The sequence below is a fragment of the Maylandia zebra genome, linkage group LG12 (assembly GCF_041146795.1).
Source record: "Maylandia zebra isolate NMK-2024a linkage group LG12, Mzebra_GT3a, whole genome shotgun sequence".
NCBI classification, from domain to species: Eukaryota; Metazoa; Chordata; class Actinopteri; order Cichliformes; family Cichlidae; genus Maylandia; species Maylandia zebra.
Window position 1 is genome coordinate 39,217,531 of NC_135178.1, and position 19,596 is coordinate 39,237,126.

The 19,596-nt window shown below is 49.9% G+C and overlaps 17 non-coding genes across 17 annotated transcripts; all 17 read left to right on the forward strand.

Annotated features, from left to right (window-relative positions):
• The first annotated feature begins 151 nt into the window (after positions 1-151).
• Positions 152-224, forward strand: trnaa-agc (transfer RNA alanine (anticodon AGC)). The gene has a single exon. It is a non-coding gene; the product is annotated as a tRNA-Ala (tRNA).
• Positions 225-900: 676 nt separating this feature from the next.
• trnaa-ugc (transfer RNA alanine (anticodon UGC)) lies at positions 901-973 on the forward strand. Its single transcript has one exon. It is a non-coding gene; the product is annotated as a tRNA-Ala (tRNA).
• Positions 974-1,655: 682 nt separating this feature from the next.
• trnas-gcu (transfer RNA serine (anticodon GCU)) lies at positions 1,656-1,737 on the forward strand. The gene has a single exon. It is a non-coding gene; the product is annotated as a tRNA-Ser (tRNA).
• A 526-nt stretch (positions 1,738-2,263) lies between these two features.
• trnaa-agc (transfer RNA alanine (anticodon AGC)) lies at positions 2,264-2,336 on the forward strand. Its single transcript has one exon. It is a non-coding gene; the product is annotated as a tRNA-Ala (tRNA).
• A 1,436-nt stretch (positions 2,337-3,772) lies between these two features.
• trnas-gcu (transfer RNA serine (anticodon GCU)) lies at positions 3,773-3,854 on the forward strand. Its single transcript has one exon. It is a non-coding gene; the product is annotated as a tRNA-Ser (tRNA).
• Positions 3,855-4,380: 526 nt separating this feature from the next.
• Positions 4,381-4,453, forward strand: trnaa-agc (transfer RNA alanine (anticodon AGC)). Its single transcript has one exon. It is a non-coding gene; the product is annotated as a tRNA-Ala (tRNA).
• A 3,553-nt stretch (positions 4,454-8,006) lies between these two features.
• On the forward strand, positions 8,007-8,088 carry trnas-gcu (transfer RNA serine (anticodon GCU)). The gene has a single exon. It is a non-coding gene; the product is annotated as a tRNA-Ser (tRNA).
• A 526-nt stretch (positions 8,089-8,614) lies between these two features.
• trnaa-agc (transfer RNA alanine (anticodon AGC)) lies at positions 8,615-8,687 on the forward strand. Its single transcript has one exon. It is a non-coding gene; the product is annotated as a tRNA-Ala (tRNA).
• A 1,436-nt stretch (positions 8,688-10,123) lies between these two features.
• On the forward strand, positions 10,124-10,205 carry trnas-gcu (transfer RNA serine (anticodon GCU)). Its single transcript has one exon. It is a non-coding gene; the product is annotated as a tRNA-Ser (tRNA).
• Positions 10,206-10,731: 526 nt separating this feature from the next.
• trnaa-agc (transfer RNA alanine (anticodon AGC)) lies at positions 10,732-10,804 on the forward strand. The gene has a single exon. It is a non-coding gene; the product is annotated as a tRNA-Ala (tRNA).
• A 681-nt stretch (positions 10,805-11,485) lies between these two features.
• On the forward strand, positions 11,486-11,558 carry trnaa-ugc (transfer RNA alanine (anticodon UGC)). The gene has a single exon. It is a non-coding gene; the product is annotated as a tRNA-Ala (tRNA).
• A 682-nt stretch (positions 11,559-12,240) lies between these two features.
• trnas-gcu (transfer RNA serine (anticodon GCU)) lies at positions 12,241-12,322 on the forward strand. Its single transcript has one exon. It is a non-coding gene; the product is annotated as a tRNA-Ser (tRNA).
• Positions 12,323-12,848: 526 nt separating this feature from the next.
• Positions 12,849-12,921, forward strand: trnaa-agc (transfer RNA alanine (anticodon AGC)). Its single transcript has one exon. It is a non-coding gene; the product is annotated as a tRNA-Ala (tRNA).
• A 2,044-nt stretch (positions 12,922-14,965) lies between these two features.
• trnaa-agc (transfer RNA alanine (anticodon AGC)) lies at positions 14,966-15,038 on the forward strand. The gene has a single exon. It is a non-coding gene; the product is annotated as a tRNA-Ala (tRNA).
• A 681-nt stretch (positions 15,039-15,719) lies between these two features.
• On the forward strand, positions 15,720-15,792 carry trnaa-ugc (transfer RNA alanine (anticodon UGC)). Its single transcript has one exon. It is a non-coding gene; the product is annotated as a tRNA-Ala (tRNA).
• A 682-nt stretch (positions 15,793-16,474) lies between these two features.
• On the forward strand, positions 16,475-16,556 carry trnas-gcu (transfer RNA serine (anticodon GCU)). Its single transcript has one exon. It is a non-coding gene; the product is annotated as a tRNA-Ser (tRNA).
• A 526-nt stretch (positions 16,557-17,082) lies between these two features.
• trnaa-agc (transfer RNA alanine (anticodon AGC)) lies at positions 17,083-17,155 on the forward strand. Its single transcript has one exon. It is a non-coding gene; the product is annotated as a tRNA-Ala (tRNA).
• The last annotated feature ends 2,441 nt before the right edge of the window (positions 17,156-19,596 follow it).

Consider the following 19,596-nt stretch of genomic DNA (forward strand, 5'->3'; position numbering starts at 1 on the left):
AGCATGACAGTGGATTGTCAGCGAGCCGCCTTAGTCTCTCAGCCACCTCCTGGGCGCTTTGCAGATTTCAGGATTTGTGCCCCTTCCCTATTTTGATCATACAACAAGTATGGACAAAGTGTAGCCTGTAATAAGTAAGACATGTGGCACAGGGGAGTTAGCTCAAATGGTAGAGCGCTCGCTTAGCATGCGAGAGGTAGCGGGATCGACGCCCGCATTCTCCATTTGACACTTTGCTAGTCAGTGTCCCAATTGAATGCATGTGGCTTCCTTTGGCAAATCTTTATTTCACAGGTGTCGAACTCCAGGCCTCGAGGGCCGGTGTCCTGCAGGTTTCAGATGTATTCTTGATCCATCATAGGGGATTCAAATGGCTAAATTACCTCCTCAACATTTCTTGAAGTTCTCCAGAGGCCTGGTAATGAACTAATCATTTGATTCAGGTGTGTTGACCCAGGGTTATACCTAAAACCTGCAGGACACCGGCCCTCGAGGCCTGATGTTGTAGAGGTTTATTTGCACTTCTCCGCTCACTACCTTTCAGGTACTACCATGTTAACGCTGGCTTCAAACCTCATCAATCTTTGACCATATGAAGTGATTGTCTCCCCTCTTACCCTCACAATACTGGCCGATGGCAGCAAAGAGTCCCCCGGCCCAGTCTGACATCTCTTTTCTCCAGAAGCAGCTGAAAGGGGCTTCCAGTGACACTCTCCTGGCGTACTGCGTAGGGCCCAGACTTGAATCGCTCGGAAATGTCTCGTGTGAGTTACGATTGCACCAAAGAGTCTTGTTGTAGTTGACAAGCCCAGAAAACATTGAAAGGGGGGTGTTGTGATTAGTTCCACCTGAGCTGAGGCTCCGTATGGCACGATGAAGCTGCAGCGCTCAACCCTCAATGGGGAATTAGCTCAAATGGTAGAGCGCTCGCTTTGCATGTGAGAGGCAGCGGGATCGATACCCGCATTCTCCAGGACACTTTTGGACATCTGCGAGGAGACCCAAAGCCATGCGTGTAGCCAATCCATTGGGTGTGGGTGGAGAGCAAATTCAGGGGTGATTTGTCACACAAGGATAGCAGCAAGTGCGAAAGGCAAGCTTTAGAAGATGGTAGTGAGAGCTGCTCTGATGTGTGGCACAGATGGAGTCTGCAGAGTTGAAGATGATAAGCTTTTGCTTGGGAGTGTCCAGGATGGAACAGATGTGAAATGACCACGTGCGAGGGACAGCTGGGGTTGAGCCGTTTGCAGACGACGTTAGGCCAGCAAGGCTGAGGTGATTTGCACATGTGCAGAGGAGGGATATAAGATATACTGGGAAAAGGGTGTTAAATACGGAGCGGCTGGGCAGGAGAATAAGAGAAAGACCAAAGACAACGTTCATAGACGTAGCCAAGTAGGACATGCAGAGGGTTGGTGTGACAGAGGAGAATGCTAGGGGCAGGGTGAGATGGAGGCAGACGATCCACTCTGGCAACCCCCAAGAAGAACAGGCTCAAAGAAGAAGCCAGCATCACTCCAGGCTTCTACCAAAGTGTTACGCAGCCCCTCGTCGGGGATCTGGAGTCAATCTCCCTGCGTCCATACACCAGCGATCAGCTCACACATTATCCCTCGTCAATTCCCAATGCTACTGGCAAAGAGCAGTGTGCGGCAGATGAGGTGGCCGAGAGGTTAAGGCGATGGACTGCTAATCCATTGTGCTGTGCACGCGTGGGTTCGAATCCCATCCTCGTCGAGAGCTCTTTCTGCTTATGTTGATGCATCTTGTCAGTGTAAGATTGGCTGCCAAAGCAGGCATGATGCAATGCTCTTCTTTGGCTCAGTATTCACTTTAGTTCACCATGTGGTCTTGTTGCACAGGTCATGTTAAAGACAATGGTCTGCTAATACAGTAGCAGAAAGACGTTCTGCTTCCAGAATAGCAACATTCCTAATGGCCAACTTGCCCTACACTGAAAACCAAGGGGAGGAGGTCGGTAAGCATATTGATTAGAACCACCTCCCTCAGTTGGCTTCATTCAATGTGAATTAGCAGTGGCTCTAGTCCACAGTCCCTTGGATGTCCAGTCTCCTCAGTCTGTCTCTAAGGCTGATGGCATTCAGTCACGTTAGCATGACAGTGGATTGTCAGCGAGCCGCCTTAGTCTCTCAGCCACCTCCTGGATGCTTTGCAGATTTCAGGATTTGTGCCCCTTCCCTATTTTGATCATACAACAAGTATGGACAAAGTGTAGCCTGTAATAAGTAAGACATGTGGCACAGGGGAGTTAGCTCAAATGGTAGAGCGCTCGCTTAGCATGCGAGAGGTAGCGGGATCGACGCCCGCATTCTCCATTTGACACTTTGCTAGTCAGTGTCCCAATTGAATGCATGTGGCTTCCTTTGGCAAATCTTTATTTCACAGGTGTCGAACTCCAGGCCTCGAGGGCCGGTGTCCTGCAGGTTTCAGATGTATTCTTGATCCATCATAGGGGATTCAAATGGCTAAATTACCTCCTCAACATTTCTTGAAGTTCTCCAGAGGCCTGGTAATGAACTAATCATTTGATTCAGGTGTGTTGACCCAGGGTTATACCTAAAACCTGCAGGACACCGGCCCTCGAGGCCTGATGTTGTACACCCCAGGTTTATTTGCACTTCTCCGCTCACTACCTTTCAGGTACTACCATGTTAACGCTGGCTTCAAACCTCATCAATCTTTGACCATATGAAGTGATTGTCTCCCCTCTTACCCTCACAATACTGGCCGATGGCAGCAAAGAGTCCCCCGGCCCAGTCTGACATCTCTTTTCTCCAGAAGCAGCTGAAAGGGGCTTCCAGTGACACTCTCCTGGCGTACTGCGTAGGGCCCAGACTTGAATCGCTCGGAAATGTCTCGTGTGAGTTACGATTGCACCAAAGAGTCTTGTTGTAGTTGACAAGCCCAGAAAACATTGAAAGGGGGGTGTTGTGATTAGTTCCACCTGAGCTGAGGCTCCGTATGGCACGATGAAGCTGCAGCGCTCAACCCTCAATGGGGAATTAGCTCAAATGGTAGAGCGCTCGCTTTGCATGTGAGAGGCAGTGGGATCGATACCCGCATTCTCCAGGACACTTTTGGACATCTGCGAGGAGACCCAAAGCCATGCGTGTAGCCAATCCATTGGGTGTGGGTGGAGAGCAAATTCAGGGGTGATTTGTCACACAAGGATAGCAGCAAGTGCGAAAGGCAAGCTTTAGAAGATGGTAGTGAGAGCTGCTCTGATGTGTGGCACAGATGGAGTCTGCAGAGTTGAAGATGATAAGCTTTTGCTTGGGAGTGTCCAGGATGGAACAGATGTGAAATGACCACGTGCGAGGGACAGCTGGGGTTGAGCCGTTTGCAGACGACGTTAGGCCAGCAAGGCTGAGGTGATTTGCACATGTGCAGAGGAGAGATATAAGATATACTGGGAAAAGGGTGTTAAATACGGAGCGGCTGGGCAGGAGAATAAGAGAAAGACCAAAGACAACGTTCATAGACGTAGCCAAGTAGGACATGCAGAGGGTTGGTGTGACAGAGGAGAATGCTAGGGGCAGGGTGAGATGGAGGCAGACGATCCACTCTGGCAACCCCCAAGAAGAACAGGCTCAAAGAAGAAGCCAGCATCACTCCAGGCTTCTACCAAAGTGTTACGCAGCCCCTCGTCGGGGATCTGGAGTCAATCTCCCTGCGTCCATACACCAGCGATCAGCTCACACATTATCCCTCGTCAATTCCCAATGCTACTGGCAAAGAGCAGTGTGCGGCAGATGAGGTGGCCGAGAGGTTAAGGCGATGGACTGCTAATCCATTGTGCTGTGCACGCGTGGGTTCGAATCCCATCCTCGTCGAGAGCTCTTTCTGCTTATGTTGATGCATCTTGTCAGTGTAAGATTGGCTGCCAAAGCAGGCATGATGCAATGCTCTTCTTTGGCTCAGTATTCACTTTAGTTCACCATGTGGTCTTGTTGCACAGGTCATGTTAAAGACAATGGTCTGCTAATACAGTAGCAGAAAGACGTTCTGCTTCCAGAATAGCAACATTCCTAATGGCCAACTTGCCCTACACTGAAAACCAAGGGGAGGAGGTCGGTAAGCATATTGATTAGAACCACCTCCCTCAGTTGGCTTCATTCAATGTGAATTAGCAGTGGCTCTAGTCCACAGTCCCTTGGATGTCCAGTCTCCTCAGTCTGTCTCTAAGGCTGATGGCATTCAGTCACGTTAGCATGACAGTGGATTGTCAGCGAGCCGCCTTAGTCTCTCAGCCACCTCCTGGATGCTTTGCAGATTTCAGGATTTGTGCCCCTTCCCTATTTTGATCATACAACAAGTATGGACAAAGTGTAGCCTGTAATAAGTAAGACATGTGGCACAGGGGAGTTAGCTCAAATGGTAGAGCGCTCGCTTAGCATGCGAGAGGTAGCGGGATCGACGCCCGCATTCTCCATTTGACACTTTGCTAGTCAGTGTCCCAATTGAATGCATGTGGCTTCCTTTGGCAAATCTTTATTTCACAGGTGTCGAACTCCAGGCCTCGAGGGCCGGTGTCCTGCAGGTTTCAGATGTATTCTTGATCCATCATAGGGGATTCAAATGGCTAAATTACCTCCTCAACATTTCTTGAAGTTCTCCAGAGGCCTGGTAATGAACTAATCATTTGATTCAGGTGTGTTGACCCAGGGTTATACCTAAAACCTGCAGGACACCGGCCCTCGAGGCCTGATGTTGTACACCCCAGGTTTATTTGCACTTCTCCGCTCACTACCTTTCAGGTACTACCATGTTAACGCTGGCTTCAAACCTCATCAATCTTTGACCATATGAAGTGATTGTCTCCCCTCTTACCCTCACAATACTGGCCGATGGCAGCAAAGAGTCCCCCGGCCCAGTCTGACATCTCTTTTCTCCAGAAGCAGCTGAAAGGGGCTTCCAGTGACACTCTCCTGGCGTACTGCGTAGGGCCCAGACTTGAATCGCTCGGAAATGTCTCGTGTGAGTTACGATTGCACCAAAGAGTCTTGTTGTAGTTGACAAGCCCAGAAAACATTGAAAGGGGGGTGTTGTGATTAGTTCCACCTGAGCTGAGGCTCCGTATGGCACGATGAAGCTGCAGCGCTCAACCCTCAATGGGGAATTAGCTCAAATGGTAGAGCGCTCGCTTTGCATGTGAGAGGCAGTGGGATCGATACCCGCATTCTCCAGGACACTTTTGGACATCTGCGAGGAGACCCAAAGCCATGCGTGTAGCCAATCCATTGGGTGTGGGTGGAGAGCAAATTCAGGGGTGATTTGTCACACAAGGATAGCAGCAAGTGCGAAAGGCAAGCTTTAGAAGATGGTAGTGAGAGCTGCTCTGATGTGTGGCACAGATGGAGTCTGCAGAGTTGAAGATGATAAGCTTTTGCTTGGGAGTGTCCAGGATGGAACAGATGTGAAATGACCACGTGCGAGGGACAGCTGGGGTTGAGCCGTTTGCAGACGACGTTAGGCCAGCAAGGCTGAGGTGATTTGCACATGTGCAGAGGAGGGATATAAGATATACTGGGAAAAGGGTGTTAAATACGGAGCGGCTGGGCAGGAGAATAAGAGAAAGACCAAAGACAACGTTCATAGACGTAGCCAAGTAGGACATGCAGAGGGTTGGTGTGACAGAGGAGAATGCTAGGGGCAGGGTGAGATGGAGGCAGACGATCCACTCTGGCAACCCCCAAGAAGAACAGGCTCAAAGAAGAAGCCAGCATCACTCCAGGCTTCTACCAAAGTGTTACGCAGCCCCTCGTCGGGGATCTGGAGTCAATCTCCCTGCGTCCATACACCAGCGATCAGCTCACACATTATCCCTCGTCAATTCCCAATGCTACTGGCAAAGCGCGGTGTGCGGCAGATGAGGTGGCCGAGAGGTTAAGGCGATGGACTGCTAATCCATTGTGCTGTGCACACGTGGGTTCGAATCCCATCCTCGTCGAGAGCTCTTTCTGCTTATGTTGATGCATCTTGTCAGTGTAAGATTGGCTGCCAAAGCAGGCATGATGCAATGCTCTTCTTTGGCTCAGTATTCACTTTAGTTCACCATGTGGTCTTGTTGCACAGGTCATGTTAAAGACAATGGTCTGCTAATACAGTAGCAGAAAGACGTTCTGCTTCCAGAATAGCAACATTCCTAATGGCCAACTTGCCCTACACTGAAAACCAAGGGGAGGAGGTCGGTAAGCATATTGATTAGAACCACCTCCCTCAGTTGGCTTCATTCAATGTGAATTAGCAGTGGCTCTAGTCCACAGTCCCTTGGATGTCCAGTCTCCTCAGTCTGTCTCTAAGGCTGATGGCATTCAGTCACGTTAGCATGACAGTGGATTGTCAGCGAGCCGCCTTAGTCTCTCAGCCACCTCCTGGATGCTTTGCAGATTTCAGGATTTGTGCCCCTTCCCTATTTTGATCATACAACAAGTATGGACAAAGTGTAGCCTGTAATAAGTAAGACATGTGGCACAGGGGAGTTAGCTCAAATGGTAGCGCGCTCGCTTAGCATGCGAGAGGTAGCGGGATCGACGCCCGCATTCTCCATTTGACACTTTGCTAGTCAGTGTCCCAATTGAATGCATGTGGCTTCCTTTGGCAAATCTTTATTTCACAGGTGTCGAACTCCAGGCCTCGAGGGCCGGTGTCCTGCAGGTTTCAGATGTATTCTTGATCCATCATAGGGGATTCAAATGGCTAAATTACCTCCTCAACATTTCTTGAAGTTCTCCAGAGGCCTGGTAATGAACTAATCATTTGATTCAGGTGTGTTGACCCAGGGTTATACCTAAAACCTGCAGGACACCGGCCCTCGAGGCCTGATGTTGTACACCCCAGGTTTATTTGCACTTCTCCGCTCACTACCTTTCAGGTACTACCATGTTAACGCTGGCTTCAAACCTCATCAATCTTTGACCATATGAAGTGATTGTCTCCCCTCTTACCCTCACAATACTGGCCGATGGCAGCAAAGAGTCCCCCGGCCCAGTCTGACATCTCTTTTCTCCAGAAGCAGCTGAAAGGGGCTTCCAGTGACACTCTCCTGGCGTACTGCGTAGGGCCCAGACTTGAATCGCTCGGAAATGTCTCGTGTGAGTTACGATTGCACCAAAGAGTCTTGTTGTAGTTGACAAGCCCAGAAAACATTGAAAGGGGGGTGTTGTGATTAGTTCCACCTGAGCTGAGGCTCCGTATGGCACGATGAAGCTGCAGCGCTCAACCCTCAATGGGGAATTAGCTCAAATGGTAGAGCGCTCGCTTTGCATGTGAGAGGCAGTGGGATCGATACCCGCATTCTCCAGGACACTTTTGGACATCTGCGAGGAGACCCAAAGCCATGCGTGTAGCCAATCCATTGGGTGTGGGTGGAGAGCAAATTCAGGGGTGATTTGTCACACAAGGATAGCAGCAAGTGCGAAAGGCAAGCTTTAGAAGATGGTAGTGAGAGCTGCTCTGATGTGTGGCACAGATGGAGTCTGCAGAGTTGAAGATGATAAGCTTTTGCTTGGGAGTGTCCAGGATGGAACAGATGTGAAATGACCACGTGCGAGGGACAGCTGGGGTTGAGCCGTTTGCAGACGACGTTAGGCCAGCAAGGCTGAGGTGATTTGCACATGTGCAGAGGAGGGATATAAGATATACTGGGAAAAGGGTGTTAAATACGGAGCGGCTGGGCAGGAGAATAAGAGAAAGACCAAAGACAACGTTCATAGACGTAGCCAAGTAGGACATGCAGAGGGTTGGTGTGACAGAGGAGAATGCTAGGGGCAGGGTGAGATGGAGGCAGACGATCCACTCTGGCAACCCCCAAGAAGAACAGGCTCAAAGAAGAAGCCAGCATCACTCCAGGCTTCTACCAAAGTGTTACGCAGCCCCTCGTCGGGGATCTGGAGTCAATCTCCCTGCGTCCATACACCAGCGATCAGCTCACACATTATCCCTCGTCAATTCCCAATGCTACTGGCAAAGAGCAGTGTGCGGCAGATGAGGTGGCCGAGAGGTTAAGGCGATGGACTGCTAATCCATTGTGCTGTGCACGCGTGGGTTCGAATCCCATCCTCGTCGAGAGCTCTTTCTGCTTATGTTGATGCATCTTGTCAGTGTAAGATTGGCTGCCAAAGCAGGCATGATGCAATGCTCTTCTTTGGCTCAGTATTCACTTTAGTTCACCATGTGGTCTTGTTGCACAGGTCATGTTAAAGACAATGGTCTGCTAATACAGTAGCAGAAAGACGTTCTGCTTCCAGAATAGCAACATTCCTAATGGCCAACTTGCCCTACACTGAAAACCAAGGGGAGGAGGTCGGTAAGCATATTGATTAGAACCACCTCCCTCAGTTGGCTTCATTCAATGTGAATTAGCAGTGGCTCTAGTCCACAGTCCCTTGGATGTCCAGTCTCCTCAGTCTGTCTCTAAGGCTGATGGCATTCAGTCACGTTAGCATGACAGTGGATTGTCAGCGAGCCGCCTTAGTCTCTCAGCCACCTCCTGGATGCTTTGCAGATTTCAGGATTTGTGCCCCTTCCCTATTTTGATCATACAACAAGTATGGACAAAGTGTAGCCTGTAATAAGTAAGACATGTGGCACAGGGGAGTTAGCTCAAATGGTAGAGCGCTCGCTTAGCATGCGAGAGGTAGCGGGATCGACGCCCGCATTCTCCATTTGACACTTTGCTAGTCAGTGTCCCAATTGAATGCATGTGGCTTCCTTTGGCAAATCTTTATTTCACAGGTGTCGAACTCCAGGCCTCGAGGGCCGGTGTCCTGCAGGTTTCAGATGTATTCTTGATCCATCATAGGGGATTCAAATGGCTAAATTACCTCCTCAACATTTCTTGAAGTTCTCCAGAGGCCTGGTAATGAACTAATCATTTGATTCAGGTGTGTTGACCCAGGGTTATACCTAAAACCTGCAGGACACCGGCCCTCGAGGCCTGATGTTGTACACCCCAGGTTTATTTGCACTTCTCCGCTCACTACCTTTCAGGTACTACCATGTTAACGCTGGCTTCAAACCTCATCAATCTTTGACCATATGAAGTGATTGTCTCCCCTCTTACCCTCACAATACTGGCCGATGGCAGCAAAGAGTCCCCCGGCCCAGTCTGACATCTCTTTTCTCCAGAAGCAGCTGAAAGGGGCTTCCAGTGACACTCTCCTGGCGTACTGCGTAGGGCCCAGACTTGAATCGCTCGGAAATGTCTCGTGTGAGTTACGATTGCACCAAAGAGTCTTGTTGTAGTTGACAAGCCCAGAAAACATTGAAAGGGGGGTGTTGTGATTAGTTCCACCTGAGCTGAGGCTCCGTATGGCACGATGAAGCTGCAGCCCTCAACCCTCAATGGGGAATTAGCTCAAATGGTAGAGCGCTCGCTTTGCATGTGAGAGGCAGTGGGATCGATACCCGCATTCTCCAGGACACTTTTGGACATCTGCGAGGAGACCCAAAGCCATGCGTGTAGCCAATCCATTGGGTGTGGGTGGAGAGCAAATTCAGGGGTGATTTGTCACACAAGGATAGCAGCAAGTGCGAAAGGCAAGCTTTAGAAGATGGTAGTGAGAGCTGCTCTGATGTGTGGCACAGATGGAGTCTGCAGAGTTGAAGATGATAAGCTTTTGCTTGGGAGTGTCCAGGATGGAACAGATGTGAAATGACCACGTGCGAGGGACAGCTGGGGTTGAGCCGTTTGCAGACGATGTTAGGCCAGCAAGGCTGAGGTGATTTGCACATGTGCAGAGGAGGGATATAAGATATACTGGGAAAAGGGTGTTAAATACGGAGCGGCTGGGCAGGAGAATAAGAGAAAGACCAAAGACAACGTTCATAGACGTAGCCAAGTAGGACATGCAGAGGGTTGGTGTGACAGAGGAGAATGCTAGGGGCAGGGTGAGATGGAGGCAGACGATCCACTCTGGCAACCCCCAAGAAGAACAGGCTCAAAGAAGAAGCCAGCATCACTCCAGGCTTCTACCAAAGTGTTACGCAGCCCCTCGTCGGGGATCTGGAGTCAATCTCCCTGCGTCCATACACCAGCAATCAGCTCACACATTATCCCTCGTCAATTCCCAATGCTACTGGCAAAGAGCGGTGTGCGGCAGATGAGGTGGCCGAGAGGTTAAGGCGATGGACTGCTAATCCATTGTGCTGTGCACGCGTGGGTTCGAATCCCATCCTCGTCGAGAGCTCTTTCTGCTTATGTTGATGCATCTTGTCAGTGTAAGATTGGCTGCCAAAGCAGGCATGATGCAATGCTCTTCTTTGGCTCAGTATTCACTTTAGTTCACCATGTGGTCTTGTTGCACAGGTCATGTTAAAGACAATGGTCTGCTAATACAGTAGCAGAAAGACGTTCTGCTTCCAGAATAGCAACATTCCTAATGGCCAACTTGCCCTACACTGAAAACCAAGGGGAGGAGGTCGGTAAGCATATTGATTAGAACCACCTCCCTCAGTTGGCTTCATTCAATGTGAATTAGCAGTGGCTCTAGTCCACAGTCCCTTGGATGTCCAGTCTCCTCAGTCTGTCTCTAAGGCTGATGGCATTCAGTCACGTTAGCATGACAGTGGATTGTCAGCGAGCCGCCTTAGTCTCTCAGCCACCTCCTGGGCGCTTTGCAGATTTCAGGATTTGTGCCCCTTCCCTATTTTGATCATACAACAAGTATGGACAAAGTGTAGCCTGTAATAAGTAAGACATGTGGCACAGGGGAGTTAGCTCAAATGGTAGAGCGCTCGCTTAGCATGCGAGAGGTAGCGGGATCGACGCCCGCATTCTCCATTTGACACTTTGCTAGTCAGTGTCCCAATTGAATGCATGTGGCTTCCTTTGGCAAATCTTTATTTCACAGGTGTCGAACTCCAGGCCTCGAGGGCCGGTGTCCTGCAGGTTTCAGATGTATTCTTGATCCATCATAGGGGATTCAAATGGCTAAATTACCTCCTCAACATTTCTTGAAGTTCTCCAGAGGCCTGGTAATGAACTAATCATTTGATTCAGGTGTGTTGACCCAGGGTTATACCTAAAACCTGCAGGACACCGGCCCTCGAGGCCTGATGTTGTAGACCCCAGGTTTATTTGCACTTCTCCGCTCACTACCTTTCAGGTACTACCATGTTAACGCTGGCTTCAAACCTCATCAATCTTTGACCATATGAAGTGATTGTCTCCCCTCTTACCCTCACAATACTGGCCGATGGCAGCAAAGAGTCCCCCGGCCCAGTCTGACATCTCTTTTCTCCAGAAGCAGCTGAAAGGGGCTTCCAGTGACACTCTCCTGGCGTACTGCGTAGGGCCCAGACTTGAATCGCTCGGAAATGTCTCGTGTGAGTTACGATTGCACCAAAGAGTCTTGTTGTAGTTGACAAGCCCAGAAAACATTGAAAGGGGGGTGTTGTGATTAGTTCCACCTGAGCTGAGGCTCCGTATGGCACGATGAAGCTGCAGCGCTCAACCCTCAATGGGGAATTAGCTCAAATGGTAGAGCGCTCGCTTTGCATGTGAGAGGCAGCGGGATCGATACCCGCATTCTCCAGGACACTTTTGGACATCTGCGAGGAGACCCAAAGCCATGCGTGTAGCCAATCCATTGGGTGTGGGTGGAGAGCAAATTCAGGGGTGATTTGTCACACAAGGATAGCAGCAAGTGCGAAAGGCAAGCTTTAGAAGATGGTAGTGAGAGCTGCTCTGATGTGTGGCACAGATGGAGTCTGCAGAGTTGAAGATGATAAGCTTTTGCTTGGGAGTGTCCAGGATGGAACAGATGTGAAATGACCACGTGCGAGGGACAGCTGGGGTTGAGCCGTTTGCAGACGACGTTAGGCCAGCAAGGCTGAGGTGATTTGCACATGTGCAGAGGAGGGATATAAGATATACTGGGAAAAGGGTGTTAAATACGGAGCGGCTGGGCAGGAGAATAAGAGAAAGACCAAAGACAACGTTCATAGACGTAGCCAAGTAGGACATGCAGAGGGTTGGTGTGACAGAGGAGAATGCTAGGGGCAGGGTGAGATGGAGGCAGACGATCCACTCTGGCAACCCCCAAGAAGAACAGGCTCAAAGAAGAAGCCAGCATCACTCCAGGCTTCTACCAAAGTGTTACGCAGCCCCTCGTCGGGGATCTGGAGTCAATCTCCCTGCGTCCATACACCAGCGATCAGCTCACACATTATCCCTCGTCAATTCCCAATGCTACTGGCAAAGAGCGGTGTGCGGCAGATGAGGTGGCCGAGAGGTTAAGGCGATGGACTGCTAATCCATTGTGCTGTGCACGCGTGGGTTCGAATCCCATCCTCGTCGAGAGCTCTTTCTGCTTATGTTGATGCATCTTGTCAGTGTAAGATTGGCTGCCAAAGCAGGCATGATGCAATGCTCTTCTTTGGCTCAGTATTCACTTTAGTTCACCATGTGGTCTTGTTGCACAGGTCATGTTAAAGACAATGGTCTGCTAATACAGTAGCAGAAAGACGTTCTGCTTCCAGAATAGCAACATTCCTAATGGCCAACTTGCCCTACACTGAAAACCAAGGGGAGGAGGTCGGTAAGCATATTGATTAGAACCACCTCCCTCAGTTGGCTTCATTCAATGTGAATTAGCAGTGGCTCTAGTCCACAGTCCCTTGGATGTCCAGTCTCCTCAGTCTGTCTCTAAGGCTGATGGCATTCAGTCACGTTAGCATGACAGTGGATTGTCAGCGAGCCGCCTTAGTCTCTCAGCCACCTCCTGGATGCTTTGCAGATTTCAGGATTTGTGCCCCTTCCCTATTTTGATCATACAACAAGTATGGACAAAGTGTAGCCTGTAATAAGTAAGACATGTGGCACAGGGGAGTTAGCTCAAATGGTAGAGCGCTCGCTTAGCATGCGAGAGGTAGCGGGATCGACGCCCGCATTCTCCATTTGACACTTTGCTAGTCAGTGTCCCAATTGAATGCATGTGGCTTCCTTTGGCAAATCTTTATTTCACAGGTGTCGAACTCCAGGCCTCGAGGGCCGGTGTCCTGCAGGTTTCAGATGTATTCTTGATCCATCATAGGGGATTCAAATGGCTAAATTACCTCCTCAACATTTCTTGAAGTTCTCCAGAGGCCTGGTAATGAACTAATCATTTGATTCAGGTGTGTTGACCCAGGGTTATACCTAAAACCTGCAGGACACCGGCCCTCGAGGCCTGATGTTGTACACCCCAGGTTTATTTGCACTTCTCCGCTCACTACCTTTCAGGTACTACCATGTTAACGCTGGCTTCAAACCTCATCAATCTTTGACCATATGAAGTGATTGTCTCCCCTCTTACCCTCACAATACTGGCCGATGGCAGCAAAGAGTCCCCCGGCCCAGTCTGACATCTCTTTTCTCCAGAAGCAGCTGAAAGGGGCTTCCAGTGACACTCTCCTGGCGTACTGCGTAGGGCCCAGACTTGAATCGCTCGGAAATGTCTCGTGTGAGTTACGATTGCACCAAAGAGTCTTGTTGTAGTTGACAAGCCCAGAAAACATTAAAAGGGGGGTGTGGTGATTAGTTCCACCTGAGCTGAGGCTCCGTATGGCACGATGAAGCTGCAGCGCTCAACCCTCAATGGGGAACTAGCTCAAATGGTAGAGCGCTCGCTTTGCATGTGAGAGGCAGCGGGATCGATACCCGCATTCTCCAGGACACTTTTGGACATCTGCGAGGAGACCCAAAGCCATGCGTGTAGCCAATCCATTGGGTGTGGGTGGAGAGCAAATTCAGGGGTGATTTGTCACACAAGGATAGCAGCAAGTGCGAAAGGCAAGCTTTAGAAGATGGTAGTGAGAGCTGCTCTGATGTGTGGCACAGATGGAGTCTGCAGAGTTGAAGATGATAAGCTTTTGCTTGGGAGTGTCCAGGATGGAACAGATGTGAAATGACCACGTGCGAGGGACAGCTGGGGTTGAGCCGTTTGCAGACGACGTTAGGCCAGCAAGGCTGAGGTGATTTGCACATGTGCAGAGGAGGGATATAAGATATACTGGGAAAAGGGTGTTAAATACGGAGCGGCTGGGCAGGAGAATAAGAGAAAGACCAAAGACAACGTTCATAGACGTAGCCAAGTAGGACATGCAGAGGGTTGGTGTGACAGAGGAGAATGCTAGGGGCAGGGTGAGATGGAGGCAGACGATCCACTCTGGCAACCCCCAAGAAGAACAGGCTCAAAGAAGAAGCCAGCATCACTCCAGGCTTCTACCAAAGTGTTACGCAGCCCCTCGTCGGGGATCTGGAGTCAATCTCCCTGCGTCCATACACCAGCGATCAGCTCACACATTATCCCTCGTCAATTCCCAATGCTACTGGCAAAGCGCAGTGTGCGGCAGATGAGGTGGCCGAGAGGTTAAGGCGATGGACTGCTAATCCATTGTGCTGTGCACGCGTGGGTTTGAATCCCATCCTCGTCGAGAGCTCTTTCTGCTTATGTTGATGCATCTTGTCAGTGTAAGATTGGCTGCCAAAGCAGGCATGATGCAATGCTCTTCTTTGGCTCAGTATTCACTTTAGTTCACCATGTGGTCTTGTTGCACAGGTCATGTTAAAGACAATGGTCTGCTAATACAGTAGCAGAAAGACGTTCTGCTTCCAGAATAGCAACATTCCTAATGGCCAACTTGCCCTACACTGAAAACCAAGGGGAGGAGGTCGGTAAGCATATTGATTAGAACCACCTCCCTCAGTTGGCTTCATTCAATGTGAATTAGCAGTGGCTCTAGTCCACAGTCCCTTGGATGTCCAGTCTCCTCAGTCTGTCTCTAAGGCTGATGGCATTCAGTCACGTTAGCATGACAGTGGATTGTCAGCGAGCCGCCTTAGTCTCTCAGCCACCTCCTGGGCGCTTTGCAGATTTCAGGATTTGTGCCCCTTCCCTATTTTGATCATACAACAAGTATGGACAAAGTGTAGCCTGTAATAAGTAAGACATGTGGCACAGGGGAGTTAGCTCAAATGGTAGAGCGCTCGCTTAGCATGCGAGAGGTAGCGGGATCGACGCCCGCATTCTCCATTTGACACTTTGCTAGTCAGTGTCCCAATTGAATGCATGTGGCTTCCTTTGGCAAATCTTTATTTCACAGGTGTCGAACTCCAGGCCTCGAGGGCCGGTGTCCTGCAGGTTTCAGATGTATTCTTGATCCATCATAGGGGATTCAAATGGCTAAATTACCTCCTCAACATTTCTTGAAGTTCTCCAGAGGCCTGGTAATGAACTAATCATTTGATTCAGGTGTGTTGACCCAGGGTTATACCTAAAACCTGCAGGACACCGGCCCTCGAGGCCTGATGTTGTAGACCCCAGGTTTATTTGCACTTCTCCGCTCACTACCTTTCAGGTACTACCATGTTAACGCTGGCTTCAAACCTCATCAATCTTTGACCATATGAAGTGATTGTCTCCCCTCTTACCCTCACAATACTGGCCGATGGCAGCAAAGAGTCCCCCGGCCCAGTCTGACATCTCTTTTCTCCAGAAGCAGCTGAAAGGGGCTTCCAGTGACACTCTCCTGGCGTACTGCGTAGGGCCCAGACTTGAATCGCTCGGAAATGTCTCGTGTGAGTTACGATTGCACCAAAGAGTCTTGTTGTAGTTGACAAGCCCAGAAAACATTGAAAGGGGGGTGTTGTGATTAGTTCCACCTGAGCTGAGGCTCCGTATGGCACGATGAAGCTGCAGCGCTCAACCCTCAATGGGGAATTAGCTCAAATGGTAGAGCGCTCGCTTTGCATGTGAGAGGCAGCGGGATCGATACCCGCATTCTCCAGGACACTTTTGGACATCTGCGAGGAGACCCAAAGCCATGCGTGTAGCCAATCCATTGGGTGTGGGTGGAGAGCAAATTCAGGGGTGATTTGTCACACAAGGATAGCAGCAAGTGCGAAAGGCAAGCTTTAGAAGATGGTAGTGAGAGCTGCTCTGATGTGTGGCACAGATGGAGTCTGCAGAGTTGAAGATGATAAGCTTTTGCTTGGGAGTGTCCAGGATGGAACAGATGTGAAATGACCACGTGCGAGGGACAGCTGGGGTTGAGCCGTTTGCAGACGACGTTAGGCCAGCAAGGCTGAGGTGATTTGCACATGTGCAGAGGAGGGATATAAGATATACTGGGAAAAGGGTGTTAAATACGGAGCGGCTGGGCAGGAGAATAAGAGAAAGACCAAAGACAACGTTCATAGACGTAGCCAAGTAGGACATGCAGAGGGTTGGTGTGACAGAGGAGAATGCTAGGGGCAGGGTGAGATGGAGGCAGACGATCCACTCTGGCAACCCCCAAGAAGAACAGGCTCAAAGAAGAAGCCAGCATCACTCCAGGCTTCTACCAAAGTGTTACGCAGCCCCTCGTCGGGGATCTGGAGTCAATCTCCCTGCGTCCATACACCAGCGATCAGCTCACACATTATCCCTCGTCAATTCCCAATGCTACTGGCAAAGAGCGGTGTGCGGCAGATGAGGTGGCCGAGAGGTTAAGGCGATGGACTGCTAATCCATTGTGCTGTGCACGCGTGGGTTCGAATCCCATCCTCGTCGAGAGCTCTTTCTGCTTATGTTGATGCATCTTGTCAGTGTAAGATTGGCTGCCAAAGCAGGCATGATGCAATGCTCTTCTTTGGCTCAGTATTCACTTTAGTTCACCATGTGGTCTTGTTGCACAGGTCATGTTAAAGACAATGGTCTGCTAATACAGTAGCAGAAAGACGTTCTGCTTCCAGAATAGCAACATTCCTAATGGCCAACTTGCCCTACACTGAAAACCAAGGGGAGGAGGTCGGTAAGCATATTGATTAGAACCACCTCCCTCAGTTGGCTTCATTCAATGTGAATTAGCAGTGGCTCTAGTCCACAGTCCCTTGGATGTCCAGTCTCCTCAGTCTGTCTCTAAGGCTGATGGCATTCAGTCACGTTAGCATGACAGTGGATTGTCAGCGAGCCGCCTTAGTCTCTCAGCCACCTCCTGGATGCTTTGCAGATTTCAGGATTTGTGCCCCTTCCCTATTTTGATCATACAACAAGTATGGACAAAGTGTAGCCTGTAATAAGTAAGACATGTGGCACAGGGGAGTTAGCTCAAATGGTAGAGCGCTCGCTTAGCATGCGAGAGGTAGCGGGATCGACGCCCGCATTCTCCATTTGACACTTTGCTAGTCAGTGTCCCAATTGAATGCATGTGGCTTCCTTTGGCAAATCTTTATTTCACAGGTGTCGAACTCCAGGCCTCGAGGGCCGGTGTCCTGCAGGTTTCAGATGTATTCTTGATCCATCATAGGGGATTCAAATGGCTAAATTACCTCCTCAACATTTCTTGAAGTTCTCCAGAGGCCTGGTAATGAACTAATCATTTGATTCAGGTGTGTTGACCCAGGGTTATACCTAAAACCTGCAGGACACCGGCCCTCGAGGCCTGATGTTGTACACCCCAGGTTTATTTGCACTTCTCCGCTCACTACCTTTCAGGTACTACCATGTTAACGCTGGCTTCAAACCTCATCAATCTTTGACCATATGAAGTGATTGTCTCCCCTCTTACCCTCACAATACTGGCCGATGGCAGCAAAGAGTCCCCCGGCCCAGTCTGACATCTCTTTTCTCCAGAAGCAGCTGAAAGGGGCTTCCAGTGACACTCTCCTGGCGTACTGCGTAGGGCCCAGACTTGAATCGCTCGGAAATGTCTCGTGTGAGTTACGATTGCACCAAAGAGTCTTGTTGTAGTTGACAAGCCCAGAAAACATTAAAAGGGGGGTGTGGTGATTAGTTCCACCTGAGCTGAGGCTCCGTATGGCACGATGAAGCTGCAGCGCTCAACCCTCAATGGGGAACTAGCTCAAATGGTAGAGCGCTCGCTTTGCATGTGAGAGGCAGCGGGATCGATACCCGCATTCTCCAGGACACTTTTGGACATCTGCGAGGAGACCCAAAGCCATGCGTGTAGCCAATCCATTGGGTGTGGGTGGAGAGCAAATTCAGGGGTGATTTGTCACACAAGGATAGCAGCAAGTGCGAAAGGCAAGCTTTAGAAGATGGTAGTGAGAGCTGCTCTGATGTGTGGCACAGATGGAGTCTGCAGAGTTGAAGATGATAAGCTTTTGCTTGGGAGTGTCCAGGATGGAACAGATGTGAAATGACCACGTGCGAGGGACAGCTGGGGTTGAGCCGTTTGCAGACGACGTTAGGCCAGCAAGGCTGAGGTGATTTGCACATGTGCAGAGGAGGGATATAAGATATACTGGGAAAAGGGTGTTAAATACGGAGCGGCTGGGCAGGAGAATAAGAGAAAGACCAAAGACAACGTTCATAGACGTAGCCAAGTAGGACATGCAGAGGGTTGGTGTGACAGAGGAGAATGCTAGGGGCAGGGTGAGATGGAGGCAGACGATCCACTCTGGCAACCCCCAAGAAGAACAGGCTCAAAGAAGAAGCCAGCATCACTCCAGGCTTCTACCAAAGTGTTACGCAGCCCCTCGTCGGGGATCTGGAGTCAATCTCCCTGCGTCCATACACCAGCGATCAGCTCACACATTATCCCTCGTCAATTCCCAATGCTACTGGCAAAGCGCAGTGTGCGGCAGATGAGGTGGCCGAGAGGTTAAGGCGATGGACTGCTAATCCATTGTGCTGTGCACGCGTGGGTTTGAATCCCATCCTCGTCGAGAGCTCTTTCTGCTTATGTTGATGCATCTTGTCAGTGTAAGATTGGCTGCCAAAGCAGGCATGATGCAATGCTCTTCTTTGGCTCAGTATTCACTTTAGTTCACCATGTGGTCTTGTTGCACAGGTCATGTTAAAGACAATGGTCTGCTAATACAGTAGCAGAAAGACGTTCTGCTTCCAGAATAGCAACATTCCTAATGGCCAACTTGCCCTACACTGAAAACCAAGGGGAGGAGGTCGGTAAGCATATTGATTAGAACCACCTCCCTCAGTTGGCTTCATTCAATGTGAATTAGCAGTGGCTCTAGTCCACAGTCCCTTGGATGTCCAGTCTCCTCAGTCTGTCTCTAAGGCTGATGGCATTCAGTCACGTTAGCATGACAGTGGATTGTCAGCGAGCCGCCTTAGTCTCTCAGCCACCTCCTGGATGCTTTGCAGATTTCAGGATTTGTGCCCCTTCCCTATTTTGATCATACAACAAGTATGGACAAAGTGTAGCCTGTAATAAGTAAGACATGTGGCACAGGGGAGTTAGCTCAAATGGTAGAGCGCTCGCTTAGCATGCGAGATGGTAGCGGGATCGACGCCCGCATTCTCCATTTGACACTTTGCTAGTCAGTGTCCCAATTGAATGCATGTGGCTTCCTTTGGCAAATCTTTATTTCACAGGTGTCGAACTCCAGGCCTCGAGGGCCGGTGTCCTGCAGGTTTCAGATGTATTCTTGATCCATCATAGGGGATTCAAATGGCTAAATTACCTCCTCAACATTTCTTGAAGTTCTCCAGAGGCCTGGTAATGAACTAATCATTTGATTCAGGTGTGTTGACCCAGGGTTATACCTAAAACCTGCAGGACACCGGCCCTCGAGGCCTGATGTTGTACACCCCAGGTTTATTTGCACTTCTCCGCTCACTACCTTTC